Source organism: Monodelphis domestica, chromosome 1 (assembly GCF_027887165.1).
Source record: "Monodelphis domestica isolate mMonDom1 chromosome 1, mMonDom1.pri, whole genome shotgun sequence".
NCBI lineage: Eukaryota > Metazoa > Chordata > Mammalia > Didelphimorphia > Didelphidae > Monodelphis > Monodelphis domestica.
In genome coordinates, this window is record NC_077227.1 from 588,250,932 (window position 1) to 588,270,226 (window position 19,295).

General features: G+C 38.0%; 1 protein-coding gene across 6 annotated transcripts in view; it reads left to right on the forward strand.

Moving 5' to 3' along the window:
- Positions 1–3,569: 3,569 nt before the first annotated feature.
- Positions 3,570–19,295, forward strand: part of CSGALNACT1 (chondroitin sulfate N-acetylgalactosaminyltransferase 1) — a 455,619-nt gene continuing 439,893 nt past the window's right edge. For 3 of the 6 annotated variants that reach the window (XM_056813635.1, XM_056813637.1, XM_056813638.1), the window contains exon 1: positions 3,934–4,083. The gene's annotated coding sequence lies outside the window, so the exon portion shown is untranslated. Of the gene's footprint in view, positions 4,084–19,295 lie in introns of all 6 variants that reach the window. The other 3 variants (XM_007476430.2, XM_056813639.1, XM_007476427.2) reach the window with 3 other exon arrangements.

Sequence of the window (19,295 nt, forward strand, 5' to 3'; positions counted from 1 at the left end):
TTTACTAAGATTTGCAAGCAAAGTTAATAGATTTCCAGTTAAGGCTGGGAAGGACAAAAATGATTACTATCCCTGAATCTGACATTTTCTGCTATCTCTTAAAGTGTTGGAGAATGAATGGCATGTGGACTATCTATTGCCAAATCCTTTTCTTTTTAAGAGGAGCTTTCTTTTCTCCCTCTAGCAAGTTCCCAAAGGCGTTTCCATCTGTGAGTCCAGTGTTGTAAAAGCATGCAAACCTTTGTCACTAGGTGTATTGATTTCATATATGCAGTGTGTTACTCTAGTTCATTGAATGTCTTTCAAGGACATCTAAATTAACCAAGGACTTTTTCATACTGGGTCCAAAGTCTATGGCTGATTGATTCAAAAGAGAAACATTCCTAGATGGTTAAGATATTAGGGTCTAGAATTTTGACACTTTAAGTATGTTGAGGTTGTATGACTTAATTGAATCCTACCCTTACATAGTGATCTTGTGATAGAGAATAGGAAGACATACTCGCTAAAGCCATTATAGAGAATGTCCTCTGCAGAGTTTAAATGGAAAAAAAAAGTCTTTAGAAATGGAAAGAACATCCAAAGGTTTCTTTTTTTCCCCAAAGGATTTTATGGTAAATGCATCAAACCTCAGAAGACTATGGATCTGCTCACTTACATCTATAATCCCATAAAAGAGAAGTAGCTAATAATCTATCAAGGAAAAACCAAGTGGATGAAGAATGTCTACTCCCCAGATTAATGACATGTAGTTGGATGGTTAGCTTGTTGGGTTAGAATCATATATTTATCTTGGCCTAGATTTCAGTGTGAGGAGAGCAGTTTGGATTGTGTTTAGAAAATTGCACAATGCTTTGAGGGATCCCCAAGCTGCTTTCTGACATAAAAATTCATCTTTATAACAGAGTATTTTGTATGGGGTTATGGATCATAGGTCTTCACAAAACTAAACCAAAGGTTAATGGAAGGATTATTGGGTGAGTATAAGCTGGTACAGCCATACTGACTTTCTTACAGGAAAAATATAAACATGATTGGAAAAGATGGATTGGCCATGCATTCTTACAAAATGTAAAGAGTTTTAGATCAAGTGTTCCTAACATTTTGTTGAGTATTATGAACCTCTTTGGAAGTCTCTGGACCTTCTCAAATGAAATAAATAGGATTACGAAGGAAACCAATTACCCTGAAATAGTTATGTATCTGTGTATGCATATGTCTATCAATCTATCTCTATAAAGGAAGGAAGAAAACAAAACATTTATTAAGTATCTATTATGCATCAGGCAATGTAATAAGCTCTTTAGAAATATTTTCTCATTTGATTCTCACAACAATCTGTATTATCCAAATTTCTCACAGTCGAGGAAACTGAGAAAGAGGAGGTGTTTTATTTTTTTGTTTAAGGTGATTTACCCAGTGTCACATAGCTAGTAAATGAGGCCTCATTTGAACTGAGGTCTTTTTGACTCCAGGTCCAGCATTCTATCCATTATACTCTATTGTTAAAAAAAAAAAATTCAGAGACACTTGCATTAGAGGAAGACCTCCAAGGTTTTGGTTAGATATTCTTTGGAAGATGTATGGGGAGACTAGGACAAGAATTATACACAATGAGAAACCTCTGGGTGGATTGTGACCTACACTGGTTAGATCACAGATCCATCCATGCTTAACTACATAACACTAGATAAATCTAAGTTTTATCACATTAAGTTATAACTTATTCCATTAATGGAACTTTTAGAAACCTTCTTCAAGGACTTCAAATCATAAAGGTGCCAAGTTTACTTTATTGAGCAAAGGCCAGCTTTGTGATCAATTGCATATAAACATTCTAAATGACAATTTGTGGAATATGGTTATTCTTGATACTTCTTCAGGCTTTTCTATAAATGAATCCTGTAAACTATCTTATCTACAAACGAATACTCCAGTGCACCTGTGATCTAATTAATGTGAATATTCCTTCCAGTGATTGGATTACAACTCAGAAAGCATGTGTAACTGCTGTGTATTTAAATCTGTGTTCTGTGTCCTCTTTTTTTTTGCTTAACAGAAAAATGAGACATCCAAAAAAGTCCAGTGGAAAGAAAGTTAGCATGAGTTGTATTATCTATAACTGTAGGTGGTGAAGTTGATAGAGTATTGGGTCTGGAGTTAGGAAGACTTACTAGCTGAATGACCTTGATTTCTCTTTGCCTCAGTTTCTTCAACTGTAAAATGGGAATAATAATACCTATCTGTAACATAGTAGGTGCTATATAAATGGCTATTCCTTCTCTCCTTAACTACTCCTCTTTCTGAGAGGATCTTAAACTTTATACACAGTAGCCCATATCTAAAGCCCAGATTCCATCAGTCCTAATCTCCCACATCTAACAAGCTCTCCCAGGACTTGTTTTCTTCCCACATTTACCCACCCTTCAGCCCTAACCTTAAGCCTTTAGGCCTTTTCAGAGCACTGGGTTAAACCTATATGCACTACTTTACCTCACTGACAAGACTCAGGGGTAAAGAAGATGTTGACCTCCAGGGCCACACCAACTTACTAACTTTTATTATTCACTAAGGACTTGGTGTGAACCACTACAGAACCCTTGGATATCACATTTCACACACCTTTCTTCCATTTTTTGAGGAAGGTACATCCATATATTTTACTTTCCTATCAGTTCTTTGGCTAGTATTAGCAATTGGTATTGTGGGGCATTGCTTGGCAGTTATTTACAGAGGGGCAGAAGTTCTACCTATGACTTCATTATTATTGGCAAATACCTGGTGAAGACACTCCCTGTTCCACTGCAGGTCAGCATCTTCTCTAGAGTCCTAAAGAGCTGACTAGATAGAGCATGTCCAGGATCACAGGGCCAGCAGGTATCAGAGGCATGACTTGAACTGAGGTGTTCCATGCTTTAAGGCTAGCTCTCTATATAGTACTGCAAACTACTTGTTTATAATGTAGAATATTTGAGCAGGAAGAGAACTTAATTTGGGGGGGAGGCAGATTTGGATACCAGGATAATTAATAGTAGAGCTAGGGATGTGATCCAGTTCTGCCTTGAGTTCCTTCTACTACAGTCCAGAATACAGTTATTGAAGCAGAACAATTGGAGGGAACGTTTCCGTAAAACAAAGGGGGTTCTCTATATACACATTTGGGAAACATTACATTTCAGCCTATTCTTCCTTGGGAAACGTTACAAATCCCCTCTTCCTGTATCCCAAACCAAGTTTCTACAAAAACCTTTTCCTGAACCTCAGTTTCTTTCCCCTATCCCATAGAACTGTTTTCCACTCTGAAATATTCACCAGCCACGAAGCAAACTGGGGAGACACCTTAAGTGAGGTCGCCCCACTCTTTTGTCCGCGAGCCGCCACACCCTCCAGGCGACCTGTGTGAAATCCTTGGATAGGACAGGGTAGGAAACCTTTCCTTAAGTCTCAATCCACCGAGACCCCAGGCACAGAGGGGCGGGGTCAGGGAATCTCAAGGCTCAGTCAGTGTCCCGCAAGCCAGCCCTCCAAAGAGAGCAGAGAGGAGAGTGGTGCCAGGGAGGAGAGATGCCAGGGAAGACTCCTGGGGCCATTCTACATTGCCAGATCCCTAAAGCCTTACCCCCTGAGCCTTCAGTCCCAACCCTGCACCTTCCCTAGACCTGCAGCTCCCACATTTTCGACTCCTCCCCGCTGACTCCCAGTATCTAAGTGTCTCCACGGCTCCCTGGGACCCCGGTCCTCTAAATCCGTCCATTTACTCCCAAAACGCTTTATGCCAGTGCTGGTCAGTGGAGCTCAGGGCTTGGACTTCTCTGCCACGGGGCTCTTGGGCTCTGTGCTATCGCCTTCCTGCCCCCCCGCCCCCACCCCCCGCGTCCCCCAGGCTTTCGCTGTGCTGCTGCTGCTGCTGCTGCTGGAGCTAGGAGGTGGAGCCGAGCCGCGGAGGCAGGGAAAGTTCAGGCAGCAGCGAGAACAGCAGGAGAAGCCACTGCCGCCGCCGCCGCCGCCGCCGCCGCTGCTGCTGCTGCTGTTGCTGCCGCCGCCCGAGCTTGGGGAAGCAGTGAGAGGAGATGCGGCCATGTGGTCAGTACCAGCCCCCCTCGTCTGCCTATGTTCCGGGGTCAGTGGACGTTGGGGGTTGCGGAGTAGCTGTGCAGAGGAAAGGGACCCAAGGGTCTCTTGCCCCTTCGGGGCATTTCCTTGAAGCTTTTCTTTTGCTTCCCAACCCCCTCCACCCAGTGCAGCCCCTTGGCGGATAGTGCCGCGCCTGGCCTCACTCCAGCCTTGGGCTTAGCCGCCTGCCCTCTGAGGCTCTCTTCGGGGCAGGCTCTGAGACCAGAACTGGTGCTGGGGAGCTGCTCCCTTTCCCAGGGGACGTGCATCACTCAGGTGTACAGTCTCAGGGAAGCTGAGTGGGGACAGGACAGAGCTTGGGCTGTAGGGGTGGAGGGTGGGGAACCACTGACACTACCCGAGAAGGTTCAGTTTGGTGGACTAATCCATCCGGTGGCCTTTTCCTGTTTAATTGGTGTGCTCAAAACCAAGAGCAGCACAGCTGTTCAGGAAAGTAAACCATCACACTTTGCCTTTAGAGGTAGGTGGGGCGGGTGGGGGGCATCGTGTGCCCACCTACCCCGTGCGTTCTTCATCGTCTCGCCTGCCCGAAGACCGGGAACCAGCGAGTACCGGGACGCATTGAAATACGCTTGGGGGGGGGGGTCACTGCTGTCTTGGGGGATGCCCAGAGGAAGTGTGTGTGTGTGTGTGTGTGTGTGTGTGTGTGTGTGTGTGTGTGTGTGTGTGTGTGTGTGTGCGCGCAGTGTATGAAAAGAAGCATTTCTCTTGGCATTGTCTCGTATGAAAGGGTGGTGAAAACCTGTTCCGAAGTTGTTTATTGCCAAAAGTGCCTTCCTGCACCTGCACTCTCCGCATCGATTTTGAAGTTAGGCATTTATCGACATGCACAAAAGGAAGAATGATATAGGGCAAGTTTTTAACTGTACGGTATATGATAAAACATTAAGACCTGACAGATATTCTGAAATGATGGTATAACTAGGTTTCCAAATTGTGCCCTTTTCCAGGTTCAAAAGCTCTGTGTAAAATCAATGTTGCACGGCTGACGCCTGTTAATCTAGGTATAGGGATAGTTCTGAGAGGGAACTCACTCTCCAGGTTATAAATTATGAATTCAAAGTTCATTCTGCTGTATTTCTTGGATTATCTTTTGAAGTTAAGTGTTTGTGTGTAACCGTGATTAACAAAGTGCTGTACTTGTAACAGCATGTATTAATATCCTTTGTATGGGGATTTCTTGTTGCTAATTGGAGATTGTAGAGACTATCATCCTTGAAGATGAAAAGAGGAGGGAACAAGTTTGAGGATAAGCATAAGAAGTAATTGTGTAGGATTTCTACCATTTGATATGTGTGGTGCTGCCACAGAGCTTTAAATTCCTGGAAAGCAAGGACTGTGTGTTATTTGTAGCACTGATTGTATTATTTCCATTGAGATGCATATATATAGCAAATAATACATTGTTAAAATGCATTAATAATCTCATTAAAAATTTAAATTTCAATATGGAAATTTGTAAGCAGGTTTGCAGAGTGTTCAAACCAGAATGAAACCATTTTGGCCTGAATTTAGTCTTTAATTCCTGAAACTCCAGCATCCATTGTTAAAAAGAGCTTCTTAGTTTTTATGCACTTAACCCTTCCTCCTCTCAGAGTTATTCAATGAAGCAATTTCAGTCAGAGGCATATGATGATAGCCTTGAAAATCCCTTCCAATTAGAGGCTATGAAACACCCTTTCCCCAACTTTGTTTTCCACAGTTTTAATATTTGTTTAAAAGAAATATAATATATGACAGTTAATGTCCAGCTAACATTTTTCCTGTTATTTCTTATGTAAAAAGCACTTTACGATTCAAAATGATAGGCCCATTATATATGAAAAATTAGCTAAGCCTCTGTAATAAAATTACATATTGATTCTGCCTTATACTGAAATAACCCTATAAAATATATGAAATAAAAGTTGAAATAGTAACTTCACCACTAGGGGACCTCTCTGTATAATTTTACTATTCTCAATAGCCATCAGTTATAAAAAGCTAACCTTTCAGGTAGCAAAGGAATTTAATTTACTGTATTGGCCTATTGAAGATTATTATATTTTTCATACCTGAATTTAAAACAAGGCAGGTACTTGTTTGAAAAGCACTCTTATGGACAAAACTAAGTTAAATAAAAGGGCTTTTAATAATTAATTCTTTGTTCTTTTGAAGCAACTTGAGAATTAAGAGGACAAAATCTTTTGAAGTTGCATATTATTTCAAGTAATACTTATTTAGAATAGTAATGTTGATTCAAGTATGATAAAATTCTCTTGGCATCTCTCTGTTATGGTCTGTTCACTGCTCCACCCCACCCCCACCCCTGGCCCGCCACTTCAGAAATGTGAAAGATCCTGACTTCATGTAACAATATTTCTGAAACTAGAAAATAGGAAATATATATGACAGCTGATATTTTTAAAGCACTTAAGCTACTAGAAGTTCCTGGTCTTTTCTCAATTTAAAGTGGTGCTAGGCAATGTACTAATCAAATCACATTGTTGTAACATGAAGTTCTACCTTAAAAAAAAGGCTTCCTTTTATTGAAAGGCATCCCTCTTGTTGGTGAGTTTGTTTATAACTGAAGTCTAATTTGAATACAGTTTGAGTCAGGTTTTTGCATATTTATTAGAGTAATAAAATGCATGTCTAGTTGTGTTTTTATTTGTAGGAAATAATTTGCTGCGTCATAGACAGTTAACCCTAAGGATATATGTAAGGATACAGGTCTCAAAATATTACTGCCTTGAAAACAAATAGAGGAAAGAACATTATATTTTGAAAGTATTTGGCTAAATTTAAATAATATGCTAAACTAAGCATTAATCTGTAAAGAACAAAAAAGGTATTTACTGAGGGCACTCAATCTTAAAATCGTCAATAACATTAGCTATAACTTCTTTACCTTCATATATTAGAAGCACAGTTCTGTGATTCAGAAAATTATAGGCCAGGTAAACCTAATTGCTATTGGAATTGAAGGCCCAGGATTCAGATTTTAGGAGGGCTAGTTCATGGTCTTATAACTTGAGGCAAGTCACTTCATCCTTTTTGGATTTTAGTTTCCACATACAAAAAATGAAGGGGTTGGACTAGATGATCCCTACTATCCCTTTCCAGTTCTAAATATGATTTTCTGCTACTAATGTAATCTGGTAACTACAATTTGCCTATTCAGAATAATGTAGGAATATTTAGGAGATAGGAGAAGGAGAATAACTTTCTAATGGTGAAGGAAGTGATAATTTCTGTCAACATTTGTCTTACTTTCTCAGATGAACAGTTTTTTTTTTACTCTGAAAATATTGTGACTTGATCTGTATGAAAAATAAAGATGTTTCTTTCCATAATCATGTTTCTCAAGCATTCACTGAAGGGAAATACTGTTCTCCCCTCCTTCTAGACCTAGACAGAGCCATAATCAAGATCAGAGTCATATGGGAAAGGTCTTTTGCAAAATATGTCCCAGGCAAATAGATCCCTTTAGTTGACTAAAATTATAGCTGACTAAGGAAGGAGGCATATGTTGAAATGAGCTAGCAACTAGTTATAAGTAAATTACTAAATCATTAAAAAACTATTACTGTGTGTAGATTATTTTATGTTGGTGGTTCTATCCAATAGCTGAAGATAGTAAGAAGCACAGCATTATTTGGTTGTCCTGGGTTCATATCTAGTTTTCTTTCTACAATAGTATTTTTAGGTGACTAAGGAAAAGCAGGGCAGTGTTTTGTGACTTGGTAAGAGCACTGTGGGGTTGAAAACAGGGGGGAAGAAGAGGTAGTGCTTTTCCCCATTAAGGTCCTATGTATGTCATGTTTATAAAATCTATTGATCTCTCTCTCTCTCTCTCTCTCTCTCCCCCCATATCTCTCGATATATCACTATGCTTATATAGATAGATCCCACATTTCATTTAGTAATATTTGTGATACTAGTAAATAGGAGACATATATATTTTTTTTAATTTAAAATATTTTATTTGATCATTTCCAAGCATTATTCATTAAAGACATAGATCATTTTCTTTTCCTCCCCCCCACCCCCCATAGCCGACGCATAAATCCAATGGGCATTACATGTTTTCTTGATTTGAACCCATTGCTATGTTGATAATATTTGCATTAGAGTGTTCATTTAAATAGGAGACATATATTACTTGATATTTTTAAGGCATTTAAGCTGCCAGAAGTTCCTGATCTTTTCTCATTTTAAAGTGGTGCCAGGACATTTGAAATTCAAATCATGTTGCTGTAACATGAAGTTCTACTTAAAAATATTCTTAATATACATTATTGAAATGTGCATATATATGTATATACTACAAAATATGGGTATAAACACACACATATTTTGTGGTATCCTGACCTAGAAACGAGAATACAAATTGTGCCAGAAGAAAAACACTTCACATTTGTGTTGGTAGAATTTCATTAGTGAAATGGTTGTCCCTAGCCCCAAGGCTCTTTTCAAATATATGCATCTATATATTTCTGTCAGCTATGAAATGGATAGAAACTTATCAATGGTGATATTTGTATGTATATGTTCACATGGATATGTATATCTTTGTCTATCAATCATCTATCTGTATCTACATGGATATACTTATCTTCCTAATGGGCTAGGCTATTCTAGAAAGCAATCTAATGTATAGGAGAGCCAAAGGATTTGAGAGGCAGTATGGAGTGGGAATCAAGAAGATCTGGGTTTGAATTTTGACTCATAGTTCCTAGCTATGTGACCCTGGGAAGTCCCTTTACTGCTTAGCCTCAGTTTTGAAGAGGGACAAAATGAAAGGGTTGGACTTGATGACATCTGACATCTCTTTCAACTCCAAGTCTATGTTCCTTTGACCTCTACCACTTCTTCCAACTCTTGGAATATGATCATATGATTTAAATAAACTTAAAGCTATGATTATACATGGGATAAAAACCCCATTTTTTAAGGCTGTTTGTAGTAATTTCTATTATAAGCTTGCTTTTTTCCCCTCCTTGTAAATACAGAGATGGACTTCTTAAAATTAGTTTGAATTCTAAAGGCAAAAAAAAAAAGAAATTTCTCTAGATTGCTATATTTGTATCCATTTCTGAGCTTGATGGGACAAGATGACAAATTAATCTTTTCAGTATGGCTGCTCCAGTGCATTTTTATTTATAGGTTTGAATATGTAGCTTTTTTCCAGGCAATCAGAACACAATGAAGTACAAGTTATGTCTGTGCACCATTTGACTTCTTATCAAGGCACTTTGCAGCACATTATAAACTGAATGTATGAACCAAATATACTTTGAAAGCTGCAGAATATTAGGCTGTTGGGAGAGTCACAATCAGCCATTCATTCATTCAACAGTAATTTATTGAATGACTGTGTACCAGGTATTGGTATAGGCTCCATAGAACATGCCCATATATGTCATTCCTGCCATCAGAGATCTTATAATCTCTTCAGGAGACAAATAAAACAATTATACTAGAGAGGGTAGTAGGAAAGATTTTTGAATGGAGAGATAATTTATACAGGAGGAGGTGTAATCAGGGAAAGCTTCATAAAAGAAGTGATTTCTAAGATGTGGCCTTGAAAAAAAGAGAAAGATTTCAGCTGGTGGGCTTTTCAATTCTAGACCTGGGGATGTTTTTTGCATACATAAGTACAATTAGGAGTTAGAAGAAAAGTATGTCAAAAACTTCCCTCTTATCTTCTTAATTTATGATTTGCCATTTTTCTTTTGCTTATTGGTTTCCTGATCAGGAGTTTTGCTTTTATTTTTTTTAAGGGGAAAACACTAAGAATCTAACTAAACTATTAATTAAACTCCAAAATAAACTATTGGTTTCAGAGCCCATCATTTCCCCACTAAATCCTGCTATTTTTAAAAAAGTAGTGTGACAAGGTAGCTAGTCAATTATTTTATAAAAGATTATATTAATCATGTATTTAACTATATGCTATTGGGAGAGGGGAATTCTAGTCTACTAGCATCTTTCTATAAAGTTTTTTCTTGGTGCAGGTCATGGGGCTTTTTTATAGGTGAAACAGTAGTATCATGACACATTTCTGGTACTTTCATTACAGGAAAAGGTTCACATTGGAGAGTGTTATGGAATTTTAAGTAACTTATTATGATATATGCCTGACAATCAGGAGGCAGATGAGGTGATTTAGTTATGTTTTCTATTATTTCCATTATTTTTTCTGTTGTTATTAATATTATGTGTTATTACATATTGAAGGACTGGGGTTTAATGTCTAGAGCCTTGTTCTTGGAGTTAGTAATATCTGGTTTCTACAATCTGGCACTTAATCTTTATGTATATCTAAGGTATTCCTTCCTCCTTTGGACTTACCAAATCAGAAATAGGTTTCTGGTTGCAGGATGGAGTTTCCATGCTAGGAGTTTTCCATGCCAACTAAATTACATGTCCTTTAGGAACTGTGCTAAAATGCTTGTTTGATTGCTTGCTTGGTGAGAGAATGTAATAAAGTATTTTCTAGCTGCCATCTCTTCAGCCTTCTTTTTTCCAACTTTTTATTTTCTTTGAAGAATGGAATACCATTGCTGAATGCAGAAACATTGAATAGTTCCAAACAGACTTATCTAAGGACAATCTACTTAGTGGCAGATTGTGGCTGAGCAAAGGCAGAGACAATTTAATTTGGAGTTTACAAAATCTTGATGTCAATAATGACAAAATTATGTTTATAAATGGCAATTTACTGACTAAAAACAATGAAGTTAATTTTGAAAATTTATTAAGAAACACAATGAAAGGGAACTGTTGGGAAGGAGAGTATAACTTGAAATATAACTTAAGTGGGTACATGAAAATTTTGGAAGATTAATAGAACTATGTATTTTGAGAGGCCAACTTGATGAGAGAGAATGAATGAAACATTATGGATTTCACTTGGTCCTTTTGATTTTTCATGACTCTACTATGGTAGAGATGACTTTTCATTATGTGTCCAACTTTAAATTGTCATCATCATTGTTATCATCATCATCCATCTCTTGGTCATTCACCTTCTGCTTGGCATCGTTCTATCACTTTTAGCAAACATATTCTCTACAAACTTTATGATCAGAGGCTGACACAGTGACCAGAGGCTCACTTTTAGATAATTAATTTCTCTCTTACCCTTGATAGGCAGTGTGATGAATCTGATAAAATAAAACTTAAGAAGGATTAAGGCATGAGGGCAGCTGGGTGGCTCAGTGGATTGAGAGCAAGGTCCAGAGACAGGAGATCCTGGGTTCAATTCTGGCCTCAGACACTTCCCAGCTGTGTGACCCTGGGCAAGTCACTTAACCCCCATTGCCTAGCCCTTCCCACTCTTCTGCCTTGGAACCAATATACAATATTGATTCCATGATGGAAGGTAAGGGTTTAAAAAAAAAAAGGATCAAGGTAAAATTTTACACGTCAGTTCAAAAAATCAAGTCCAGGTTAGGGAAGCATAATAAGTAGTATGTCTAAAAAAGATCTTAGTGACTTTAGAGCTCAATTTGAGTCAACAGTATGACCAGAGAGATCTTGGGCTGCATTAAGAGAGGCATCTCTTTCTGATTCTTCCAGAGATGGTAGTTGCTCTGAATTCTGTCCTGGTCAGATAATATCTGGAGTACTGTTTAGTTCTACAGGCCACAGTCTAAGAAGGACATTGATAAGTTGCAGAGTCCAAAGGAGGAGGTCAACAAGATGATGGAGTGTCTTGCTTTCAAGCCACATAAAGATCATATTAAAGAAATAGAAATTGTTTAGCTTGGAGAAGACTCAGACTCCAGAGTCATGAGAGGTATATTCTAGCATCTTAAAACATTGTCATGTGAAAAAGGGATTATAGTTGTTCTTTTTAGATTCAAGAGGTAGAACCAAGAGCAATGAGGTTGATGTCTCAAAGATCTTTTGGTTTGATATCAAGAACAACTTCTTCATAATTAGAGCTGTCCCAAACTGGAATGGGTTGCATTGGAAGGTGGTGGGTTTTTACTCATTGGATGCCTTCAAGGAAAGGCCAAATGATTCCTTATTTGATGTTTTATAGTAAGAATTCCTTTTTGGGTATATGTTGAACTATATGTGTCAGAGGTCTTCCTCGTTCTAAAATTCTGTGATTCTGTGTCTGCCTCAACTTACTGAAAAAGAGAGGTTCTAAACCTTTCTTTTCTGAAGTTCTGAAAAAAAATTAATTTATAGAAATGAGTTTTCTTTCCTACTCCCAACACTGAAAAAAAGAAAAAAAAACCCTTGTAATATATGCATAGTCAAACAATGAGATGAAATATTTTAATTTTTTATATTTAATAAATGCTATGGAGGCAGACAATTGTTAAGTGACTTGTTCAAAGTCATACAGCTAGTAAATGTTTGGATTTGAATTCAGATTTTCCCAATTCTAGGCCCATCACTCTTTCTAATTACCACCTAGTGGCCTAAGCCAAATTCCTGCATTGATCATGTCCAAACAATATAAATCCTACTCTTTACTCTGAATCTATTACCTCTCTATCAAGTGGTGATGAACATGTGAAATGCTTTTTAAAGCTGTTTAATGAACTTTGCTTCTTCAGATCACTTTTGTTGACTCTCAATTCTTCATCATAGAGTAGCAGCACTTTTGTGCATAGCTGGTTGTATTGTGTACAACTGTGGTTTTTCCATGTACACCAAAAGAGGAGACACAATGCAGAGAGTGGATCTGGGGAGTCTAGAACACAGTGAACACACCCCTGAGCTTTTCACCTTGACTTGCCCTCTCTTGAATGCTCTTTCTTTCCTTTTTTAAAATTAAATTTTATTTAATTAAGGACTCATTGTCCTCTGATTTCTGGGCTAGAAAGACAGATAGGAAGGAACTGAGATCTGTTTTTCAGAAAAGTTATTATGTTTCTTCTTCAAATGGTCATGTAGACAAGTTGCTACAGAAGAAGGCATGTTTAATAGTGTGAACACAAAGTACATGGTGAAGGAATTCTGGAATCTTAATCACAATTCCAGGATCTTAATTACAGTTATTGGGTTCATTCACATTGTGGCCATGGGCAAGTTCCCAGTAAGTAAAGGATGTTTTTAATGATTGAGATTCAGAGGGGCATTCAGATGTGAAGAGATGAGACTTGCAGGGTCTGTTAAATGATTCATCTATCCAAATAATGTTGAAAAGCCAAGATCTGAACACAGAACTAGTTTGCTGGCTCTAGTTAACTGGTTCCAGTCTTGGGTCTTGTAACCTCCTAAAAAACTTTTCTTTGCATACCAACAAAAGCAAAGGATTTATTAAGCAAAGCCTGGAGGTTGAATATTCAAAGGAAATTTATTTGGATATAGGAAATGGATTTTCTGGCTTCCTCTCTAGAACTCTCTCTTGTGATGTGACTTCTCCTTATAGGCAATGACCTCAGGTAATAGAGAAGCCAAATGTCCATTCCTTCTTGCCATGTGCTATCATGAACAGAGGAAGAGGAGGAGGAACACTTTCAGGGTACATGTTTTCAAACTTTTCTGGTTTGTAGTTGAATCTGGACTCCCAGAATAAATCCATTACATTCACTAGTAGCCTCATTAACCAGTAGAGTAAATGGCTGATTAGGTTATCTAGAAATCACTTAATAGCAGATAGAGCCCTGTGCTGGGAATCAAGAAGACTCATTTCACTAGCTGTGTGACCCTGAGCAAGTTACTTAATCCCATTGGTCTCAGTTTCCTCATGTGCAAAATGAGCTGGAGCAGGAAATGGCAAACTACTCCCATTATCTTTGCCAAGAAAATTCCAAGTAGGGTCATGGAGAGTTGGACACAAGAGAACAACAGAAATCATTTGCTGATTTGTTATTAAGGTTGGACTTTCTTTCCCATCACCTCTAAGAAGAGGAATTTTCTTGGTGTCCTGTGGGGGTAAACATAGAGAAGCTTCCTATCCCTGAAAAGACTGGCAGATGGTCTGGCAATATGAGAAGAAGCTGCTGATGAGGCCTGAGGGGATATCACCAGCAAATAACAACTTCCCTTGTCTAGGTAAGCGATAAGGGCAACTGATGTTGTTGGACTTGGTGAGGATGAACAGTTCTTATTTCTACTATTCTTGATCTGATAGGACTTAATTTGAGAGGATCCTTTCCTGGTCTCCCTGGCTACTAGGATCCCTTATCCCTTCCTCATTATCTTGCATTTGCTTGGTATGTATTTTCTCTCTCTCTCTCTCTCTCTCTCTCTCTCTCTCTCTCTCTCTTTCTCTCTCTCTCTCTCTCTCTCTCTCTCTCTCTCTCTCTCTCTCTCTCTCTCTCTTTCTCTCTCTCTCTCTCTCTCTCCATATATATATATGCATATGTATGTGTGTGTGTGTAGTTTCCCCTATAGAATATAAACTCTTTGAAAGTAAGGTCTATTTCATTTCTGTGTTTGTTTTCCTAACACTTAGTACAGTGCCTAGCACACAGTAGGCACTCAAATGCTTGTTTGCTTGATAAGAGAATGTAGTATTTTCTCACTATCTTTACCTATGCAGCCTTCCTTTCCCAACTTTTCTTTTTCTCTAAAGAATAGAAAATCATTGTTGAATGCAGAAGCATTGAATAGTTCCAGATAGACTTATCCAAGGACTTAGTGTCTATCTAGTAGCATCCAAGAGCTTTTGAAATGGCAACTAATATACTGAGATCATTATTGATATCTAGTTCCCAGTGGGCTGATAGTCCCTTAATTTAAAGATTCTTCTTGTTCATTATTTGGTGCTAAGAGTAATGAAGAGTATATTGACTAGAAGGGATGAATGAACATGAGAGAAAGAGAATGAACATGATGAAAGAAGCAGTAGAATCTCAGGGCCAAAAGGACCTTAAGGATTATCTTTTACAGGTGGCTCAGAGAATATGTGACTTGCCTTGAGTTACATAGTTAGAGCACAGCTGGATTTAGGGGTTTCAGGTCTCCTAATTCTTAAGGCACTGGATTAGGAGTCAGAAGGCATGGGTCTGACCCCCAGCTCTTGACAATTATTCTATGATTTTCCTTGTGGATAGTGAGCTATCTTTAGGAGATTTAGGAGAGGGAGGTTTTAAACATTACCAAGGCAGAATGTCACAGATAGGCTGCTGCTGGTTTCCATGTTCTGTCATGCTTAAATCACACTAGAAATAGCCAAGTGATAGCAATAGATTTTTAAGGATTTCCTGAAGAGCATGCAGCTATTATTTCAGTTTTAGCACTGAGGCCAGGAGAAGTTAAAAAACATGAGCAAGGTATAAAAAACTAGCAAGTTGTAGAGTTCTGACTCAATCTCGTGACTTCTCTCCTAGTCTAGTGTTCTATCTAGGCTGCAAGGAACAGTGGAAAGAAGCTACATTTCTGTTATATGAAAAGAAGCTGTGGAAGTAGAATCTAGAAGACATGATGATTTATTTGTTATAAGGAATGAGGGAAAGTGAATGATTGAGGATGACTGAGGTTATGAACTAGCACTAGTGTGAATAGGCAGAGTTGACTGGAAGAATAGCAAAATAGGGAAGTTTGGAAGAAAGATACACTTACCAAGAGAAAGAAGGTAGAGAAGGTGCCTCCACTCTAGGCAGTAGGGATATGCTCAGAGTTAGTGGTCATGGTATAGATAATGACTCAACCAAGCAGACTGAGAGGGAGAGATTGGACAGGAGGAGAACCAGAGAGGAAGTATTATCAAAAGACCCAAAGTTGGAATTATCCAGGAGTCAATAATGACAAATATTTCAGTGACATTGAGAACGATGAGGGTTGAGGGAAGGTCATTAGATATGGATAGCTAGAGATCATACTTTGGAGAGGGAAATTTTGGTTAAATAATGGAGTTAGAAACCATTTCGTAAAAGGTTAAGAATGAATAAAAAGGAAAGGAAGTGGAGGTAATGAGTGTAGATAGCTTGTTGGATGCAGAGGAATGTAAAGTTATAGGATGATAGCTGAAGAATTGGTGTTGTTTTAGAAATACTGATTGATTGATTGATTTTGAGGATGAAGGAGCCTTGGGAGTATTTGTAGACAATGTTGGAAATGAATCAATTGATAGAGATTGAAGGAAGGATGATTATGGGGCAATCAGCTGGAGGAAATGGGAAAGGGTGGGATTAAGGATATTACATGTAAAGGAGTTGGCCTTATTGAGAACAGCCATCTCTTCATCAGAGGCATCTTTCTTTTGCAGTTCTACCTGTGTTTAAAGTCTACTAATATATGTCATCCAGTTCAAGTCACATTTTCATTCTATTTAAGAAGTTCATATAATATAGTATAAATATAAGTAAATATATTATGTGGCAGGCACTATGGTAGGTGCTGAGGATACCAGGCCAAATTGGTTTATAGAATGAGGGAAGGTGAATAACCTGTAGTTGGTTTGGAGCTAGTGACTAGGAAGTGAGGTGGAGGCTTGTTTTTGGACAAGATAAAATAAAAGGTCATCTGTATGAGATCCTAGAGTGGTTCTGGGGTTGGAAAGGGAAGAGGTTGGGACAATGGAATGACAGTGGCATGGTTTGGAGTTTGTGGGTGGGAAATGAGATGAATATTTAAATCATGAGTTTAAATTAATGGCAAAAGGGCAGAGAACCCTAACCACTTATGGGGATCAAGAAGAGACTCTGAGGGGTGGCGGTTGGTGGCTGAGCTATCCTTTGAAGGAAACTGAAGATTCTACTATGCCGAACTCATGTGGAAGAACATTCCAGATGCAGGGCATAGCCTATATAAAAAGATATGGTAGGAAATGGAATGCCATGTACATAGAACAAAACCTAGGTTTGAACAACAATATAGATTACGTGAAAGAGAATAATATGCAGTTAGCATGGAAAGTTAGGCTGAAACCAGGTTGTAAAGGACTTTAAAGTGCCAGACAGTAAAGTTTGTATTTTTTTCTAATGGATTCTTGAGCAGCAGAGTAACCTGGTCACATCTGTGGTTTAAGAAATATGTGGGGGATGAATTAAAGAAAGGAGAACCTGGAGTTGGGGAGACAAATTTCTGTTGGTATTGTTGATATTAAAAAAACACCCCAACTCCAAATAAAAATACTCTAGTAAACTTCTATGTAATTTATATTTCACAATGTCTATTTTAGAAATATATTTCAATCCAATTTTTAGTCTTCTCTCCCCCATGACTCCCACACAAATTCTTTGGCAGCTGAAAGGATTTTATAGAACTAGCAAAGCTTTCAACAGGTTAAATGTTCTTTTGATAATTAAAAAGGAGATGATTTTTTTTTTGCCTCCTTCCTGAAACAATTAGGAAGGATATGCTAAGACATAGTTGAGGAACAACTGCGTGGCTCAGTGGATAGACAGCCAGGCCTGGAAATGAGAGGTCCTGAGTTCAAATTTGGCCTCAGATATTTTCTTGCTATGTGACCCTAAGCAAATTATTTAACCTGAATTGCCTAGCCCTTACTACTCTTCTGCCTTAGGACCAATACATAGTATTGATTCTAAGACAGACAGTAAGGATTTAAAAAAAAAAGATATACTTGAACAGTGGACTCTAAGCTAGAGATGGAATATGTACAGTGAGCTTCAGGAAAAATGTAAGACTCTATAGAGATTTATAAGTGTCAATGTTAGGAGAATGATTTCCATTCAGTCACTGTGTAATAGACCACAGAAGACTACTGGTGGAGATGCACAATGGAAAGAGCACAGGGCTTGAAATCAGAAAGGCTTATCTTCATGTATTCAAATCCAGCCTCATATACTGACTAGCTATGTGACTCTGGGCAAGTCATTAATTGTCTTAGTTTCCTCATTAGCAAAATGAGCTGGAGAAGGAAATAGCAAACTACCTAGGATCTTTGCCAAGAAAACCCTAAATGGAGTAATGGAGATATGACTGAAACTGAACAATAACAACAGCAAAAGGATAATACTTATGGATTCTACATGCATGTTCAGAGCATAGATAATAAGTAGAAAGAAAAAGAGATCTTAATGCAAGGAGGCAGCTATGACTTATGGTTATATCTGAGATGTAGTGGGACATAATACATATCTGAAACATAAAAATGGAAAGATGGTTGTTCAGAAAGAAGAGACTAGGTACAAAAAGGATCATGGAGGAGCCCTTATATATCAAAAAGAGTGACTCCTTGGTGAAAATATTTGAACCAGTTGGAAGATGAATCAGTTATGGAGGTCATTTTGAGAAAGGCTCATTGGAGGGAGAAACAGGTTAACTATTGTGGTGGGCATTTGTAAAGATGGCAATTGATTAGGAGACACAAGATAACTCTATTTAAAAACTAGCTATTGAGGTACCACCTCACACCTATTAGTTTGGCCAATATGACAGTTAAGGAAAGTGACAAATGTTGGAGGTGTTGTGGCAAAATTGGGACACTCATGCATTATTGGTGGAGTTTTGAATTGATCCAATCATTATGGAGAGCAATTTGGAACTATGTCCAAAGGGTTATAAAACTGTGCATACCCTTTGATCCTATATGTAATACTATTACTGGGTCTAAATATCAAAGAGATCATAAAAATGAGGAAAGGACCTACTTGTACAAAAATATAGCAGCTCTTTTTGTGGTGACAAAGAATTAGAAATTGAGAGGATGTCTATTAACTGGGGAATGCCCCAACAAATTGTGATACATATTGGTAATAGAATACTGTTGTGCCATAAGAAATTATAAGCAAGAGGATTTCAGAAAAAGTTGGAAAGATCTGATCTGCATAAACTGATGCAGAGCAAAATAAGCAGAATCGGGGAAAATATTATACACAATAACAGCAATATTGTATGATGATGAACTGTGAAAACTTGGTTACTCTCAGCAATGCAATGATCTGGGACAATCCTGAAAGATTTGTAATGAGGAATGCTATCCATCTCCAGAGAAAACTGTTATAGTTGGATGGATTCAGATCAAAGAATACTATCTTTTACATCAGTGTATTTCCAATTTTATTTTGGGGTTTTGGTTTTGTATGAGTGTGATCTTACAACAATGATCAATGTGGAAGTGTGTTTTGTATGATAATAATAAGAAAACTAAAAAGGGAAAAAAGCTACCTGTTACTGTCTTTTAAAAAAAATCAAGAATATATATTGAGTATGACCTTATGTGTCCCTTAAATTTTGGGAATTTGGATCTCAAAGAGCTCACTGAAAGGATAGAAAAGATTCTGTGATTAAGATTCTAT